Below are 6,000 nucleotides of genomic sequence, written 5' to 3'. Positions count from 1 at the left end.
AGAGTTCCTAAGTCACAGTCAGCAGCATACAGGGGGAGGAAGCACTACACAAGCCAGAATGTGCTTGCTGCTGTTGACTTTGATCTGAAGATCACATATGTGCTAGCTGGCTGGAAGGGGTCAACGCATGATGCTAACATTCTCACTGACAGCATGAGTCGACCTGATGGGATCAACATCCCCGACGGCAAGTTCTACCTTGGAGATGCTGGCTATGCATGTCGGCCGGGTATTCTTCCACCCTTCAGGAAAACAAGGTACAATCTCAACGAGTTCTCTGGTAGGAACTATCCTAGGACTGCACAGGAGCTGTTTAATCTCAGACACTCCAGCCTTAGAGTAACTGTTGAGAGGGCATTTGGAGCTCTGAAGAATAGGTTTAAGATCCTGGATCAGAAGCCATTCCACCCATACTCCACTCAGGTTAAGCTAGTTCTTGCTTGTTGCATTCTGCATAACTGGATCCTTCAGTGGGGCTTTGATGAACACGTGCCTGAGGAAGACGATGTCGAGCCTGACGATGTTGTTAGCTCCGGCCATGGTGTGGAGGCATTTGACAATGGCGCTTGGAAGAACAAAAGGTTGGAGTGGGCATAGGCGATGTGGCTTAACAGAGGTCAGTGCAGGATTTGAAGAAGATGAAAGAAGAACAAGAAGCAGCAGCAGCAGTAGCAGAAGCAGAAGCAGAGTAGAAAAAGAGGAGATGAAGAGGAAGATCTGGTAGCACCGTTGAACTATCCCCTATTTAGCCAATGGCTCTTAATAATTTGAACTGTCATTTGATAGTAGTTAGGATGAACTGTCATTTGTTTAAGTAGATGGCGCTACATGTTCAGATTCTGTGTGGTAAGCTCACCACTAGTTAGAAGTGGTGACAACACCTTATGCAGGTTGCAACCAAACACCATGTCATATGTGCGCCTAATGCAATGCGGGCAACCAAACGCCGGGTCGAAAATGGTTGTCTCATACAACTAGGGGCATGCAGGCAAACAAACTATGTGTATGTGGGGTTTTTTTGGCCTGCATCTCCTCAAACCGGCTCAATAGAGCCAGGCTCACCGGGCCAGGCTGAATCGGCAATGTAACCAAACACGCCCGCACTGGCTGGAGGTCCCGCATCCCTGCGTGCTCGCGCTGATCGGTGCTCGCGTCCATCCGTGGTGCTTGCGTGTGCAGGCGCAGCAGCCGCGTGCGTGTGCGCTGGGCTGTTGGTTGCTTGCATGCGTGCTGGTCGCTGTCTCACCTGCCCTCGGCCTCGACATACAGCGCGCCGCCGGCTCGTCGATGTGCGTGTGCACAACATGTTCGATGAAATGTTGCATGCAGATAGAGGGATGTGGTTGTTTTGCACAGTGAAAGTAGGGATGAAAATGGACGTGCCCGAACACTGAATGGGGTTTGGAACCTAGGTTTTTGCCCCGTTTTTCTTTAGTAATATGAACAACTTTGTTCTTCTTAATGAATGAAAGAAAAACATAAATTTTGGCTCGTTTCGAAAAAAAAAAAATTAAGCATTGAATGGCCAAGTTAAACACGAAAGGAGGAGGACTGGCCTGCCCCACACCTTTAGCACTCGCTTCGTCCTATATTATAAACATGTTTTTGACACTAGCGTACTCTTACAATACCCATATTTGAAATGCATTTTGTATACAATTATACAGAATGACCTTGAGAAAGCATCCACGGGCAAATGTAGAAAATGGGCAATACGCCACCATCAAAGAAAAGGAGGCACAAAAGGTGTCATGCGCATAAGAGCAGCTCCTTTAAGAGACGTGACCTCTGCATGGCACGCTGGAGCACCGGTGCGCCCAAGCATCTGCTGCCCGCCGGCCGGCTAGCTATATGGGCAAATTTGACAGATTTGACATATAGACGAAATCAAATCACATAATGAACTGTCCGTGAAACTATTTCATGCGGTTGACCCGTGACGCCTAGCTCTCAGGCGCTGCATTAGTGCAACGCCTAGGAGCTAGGCGCTACACTGTATAGTGTGGCGCCTAGCTCTCAGGCGCTGCACACTGACTTAGTAATTTTCTGATCACACGGGTGCGACGCTGAACGTGTAGCGCATATCTGTGAGGCGTTGCACAGTGTAGTGTGGCGCCTTCGTGTCGGGCGTCACACAAAAAGGTCAGCCACGTGAAATAGTTTCACGGATAATTTATTCTGTGATTTGATTTCGTCTATAGGTTAAATTTGTCAAATTTGCCAGGTACATGTAGGAGCACCGAGAGTGCGCCGTGCGTAGCAGCACATTGTCGTTTCAACTTTACGGTCGCGTCGACAGAAGTCGACGGACGGACAGAGAAGGTGGCATGCATGAGATACGGATAAGTCTTGCCTCCCAAACGCCAAATAAAGCTACGACTAAAATATGCGTAGCTGCTAGCTATAGCTCAGACACCAAGGAAGATATGATGCGAGTTAGAACAGGACATGCAATGAGCGTACTGTGGAGGTACGTGCGTAGGCTCGCTTTCTTGGCGGAGGACACGGGCTTATGGCCGAGCGTGTGTCGTCGCCATCAGTCAATCACGGTTTTGTTGGTGGTTTCAGTGATCCATATTATGTGCGGCATATGCATGCATGCCTCCACGTTTTTGGCGGGGATATGACGACGGAGGGATTGATCATGGATAGATAGAAAGTTTAAAAGTAGACTAGCTTTTCCAGGGACATAGGTAGTGAATTTTGAAGTTTCTAAAAGTTTGAAAACAAGTCCAGTGCAAACTCATCAGAGTGTCCTGTTTCAAACGGTTCTCGCATCGAAATAAGATTTTTTTTGAAAGATTTGGGTTACTTCGTTGATTTAGAAGAAAGCAAGCCGGAATACAATGGGGATTAAGTGATCAGGAAGCACGGACAAGCATGCAAACGGATAAAAAGGAAGAGAAAAGAAAAAACAGGCGTGCATCATGGTTATCTCGCGATCCTTTCCGTCAAACTGGGGCTCGAGGCATATAGCGCCGGCTAATCTCCATTGCTCCAGGTTGTATCTGACAGTGTGATCACATCATCCACCTTTGGTGTCTTGGGTTTGAAGACGCAAGCATTCCTCTCCTTCCATATTTCCCGGCAAATCATCATTAACATTGCTCTGTGGCCCTTCTTGAAAATTGTTGGGGTCTTGTTGATCATCTCCTAGCAGTGTTGGATGGAGTTGTCTATTGATGTAGTAGAGAAGTTCATAGCTGCACATCCTGTCCAAGTTGATGCCTTCTGCCATACTAGCGGCGAGAACGGACAGCTCCACATTAGGTGTGATGATGTTTTCAGGTTTCTCAAGCAAAGGGGGCAAAAGTAACCGTTTGGCCATCCCCTCCGCTGGAGCCGATCATTGCACCACAGCCTATTGTGGTGCATTAACCAGGCGAAAATTTTGACACTGCCAAGGGCCCATGATTTCTAGATTACCTCTTTGTGGCTGGAGGGGGGTGCGAGGAATTGGTGCTTGTAAGCGGAGCTCGCTGAGTATGTGTCCCCTTGCCCGCGGTCCAAGTTATTCGTTCAGCTACTTGATCATTGAGAGTAATGTCTGATCTCTGCACTTGACGCCATAACTGGAGGAACTCAACAACTATGCTGTCTACGTTGTCGTGACGTGGATCTAGAACCCATTGATTGTCATTGAGCGCATCGGCCACCGTTCTGTTTTTCCGGCGTGCGTGGTTAAAGAGGGTTGGGAAGGCGTCACATAGCGGTGCTGCGCCTAGCCACCGGCTCTTCCAGAAACTTGTCGTTCGGCTATCCCCAATGACAACCATTGTCGCCCTTGCGAATAGAGCTTGATCTCGATATTCACATGGAAAGGTGAAATCCATCCATGGCCTCCTCGGCTGCTGCCATGCCTGCCAGCACTATCTCAGGTGGAAGGCAGAGCTGCATCTCTGAAGATCCAGTATGCCGAGCCCCCCTGGTCAGCTGGCGAACAAACCTTTCGCTAAGCAATCTTGCATTTTTCGCCTGTCAGAGCATCTTCTCGCGCCCCAAGGAAGCGTCGTCTTGCTTTGTCAACCTCCTTGAGGATCTTCTTTGGAACTTTCAGCTCGGTGAGCACGAAGGTGGGCAGTGTAGACATCACATAGCTCACTAGAACCCTATGGCCGGCTCAGACTCATCAATTTTCCTTTCCACGCCGCCAAATGGGCTCTGATTCTGTCGATGATAAATTGGAATTGCACCATATGCAGCGAGAGAGGCGAGAACGGCAGCCCTAGGTAAGTTATAGGAAAACCTACAAGCTTTCCCCTGAAGTCCTGTAGCACATCCGGCAATGACAGACCCTCACATCTAATTAGCACAACTGATGATTAGCTCTCGTTTAGTTTTAGCCCCGTTGCATCCCCAGATGATTTCAACAAGTTCATGAGTGTGGTGACCTCCTCCTTAATTGGGTTTGCAAAGATGACCGCATCATCCGCATAAAAGACTGATCCTCATGCTCGTTCCCAGGCCCGGGAGGGGGCGCGTAATCCCTGTGAGGTGGCTACTGCCAGCAACCGGTAGAGAGGGTCGATCGCCAAGATGAACAACAGGGGGAGAGAGGATCCCCCAGCCTTACTCCTTTGTAGTGCAGGATCAGTGGCCCCCTTGTCCCGTTGAGCAAACAAGAAGATGAAGATGAGGATAACATCAACGCCAGCCAGTCCCTCCACCTCGAGGAAAACCCCATCCGTTGCAGCAATTCTAAGAGGTACTCCCAGGATACAGAATCAAAAGCCTTGGCTATATCCAATTTAAATAACAGAGCTGGCTTCCTCTCTCTATGCATCATTTTTACGCAGCCCTGCAGATACTGATAACTGTTGTGGATGCACTTTCCTTTCTGAAATGTTGTTTGAGCCGGAGAAATAGAACCCCCCCCCCCCACCGCAAACGCGAACCTCATCAACAACACCTTAGAGATCAGTTTAGCAATGGAGTGGATGAGGATGATTGGTCTGTAAGGACCGAGCTCTGAGGCGCCATTCTTCTTCGGCGGAAGGGCAATGTATGCAGTGCTTATTTCAGAGAAGTTTTGCCCTAACATCTGATAGAATTTATGAAAAACTGCCATGACCTCGTCCTTGATAATATTCCAACACGATCTGAAGAACTGTCCAGTGAACCAGTCTCGGCTTGGCGCCTTCTCGGAGGGGGAGGCGACGATGGCTGCCCAAATCTTGGTTGTAGTGAAGGGGGAGTCCATGCCGAGTTGGTCGATGGCTAGCACGTCTAGCAGATCCCAGTTCAGCGTGATCCTTCGGTGCTCTCTTTGCACTACAAAAAAAAGACACATCCGTGACATTTTGGGCCGAACGAAAATCTTTTCTGTCATACTTATGACACTTCTATGACGATAATTGTGACAAAACCCGGTATCATCATAGATGTGGTGGGGTCCTACTTCTATGACAGAAAATGGGCTTTTCGTCCTGGGCGGGCCGGAGACGCAGCTGCATGACATTCTTTGGGCCGTCCATGACAGAAAAAACCGTGGTAGAAGCGAGGGCGAGGAAAATATCGGGGTGTTCCCGGTTACGGTGGGTGGTCGGGGCCGAGAGATGCGCGTTTCTCTCGTACACGCACGCGCGTGGGTGCGAGGCGTTGGGCTCTAACTGAACCCGAGCGAGGCGTTGGGCTCTAACTGAACCCGAGCGATTGCACTACAGGCTACGCGTTACTGAACCCGAGCGATCGATCGATGGCTGTTAACTAAACCCGATCGAGCGATTCCTTTGCTACTACTGCTAACTGAAGCCGATCGATGCTGCCTCTGGATGAACAGTGAGCGTTGCGGGGGGGGGGGGGGGGGGGTTGGATGAACAGGACCCCGTGGCGTTGCCTCTGGATGAACAGTGAGCGTTGCTGGGGGGTTTGGATGAACAGTTTCCGGTGGGGGTGAATGAACTGGACCCCATGGTGCTGCCTCTGGATGAACAGTACCCCGATCGTTCGAGCCGGTTGGGGCTGGATGAACAGGACCCCGTGGAGGGCAGGATGAACAGG

Source organism: Aegilops tauschii, chromosome 3, assembly GCF_002575655.3.
Source record: "Aegilops tauschii subsp. strangulata cultivar AL8/78 chromosome 3, Aet v6.0, whole genome shotgun sequence".
Lineage (NCBI taxonomy): Eukaryota > Viridiplantae > Streptophyta > Magnoliopsida > Poales > Poaceae > Aegilops > Aegilops tauschii.
The sequence above is the reverse complement of the archived record's forward strand: the minus strand, read 5'-3'. Positions refer to the sequence as shown.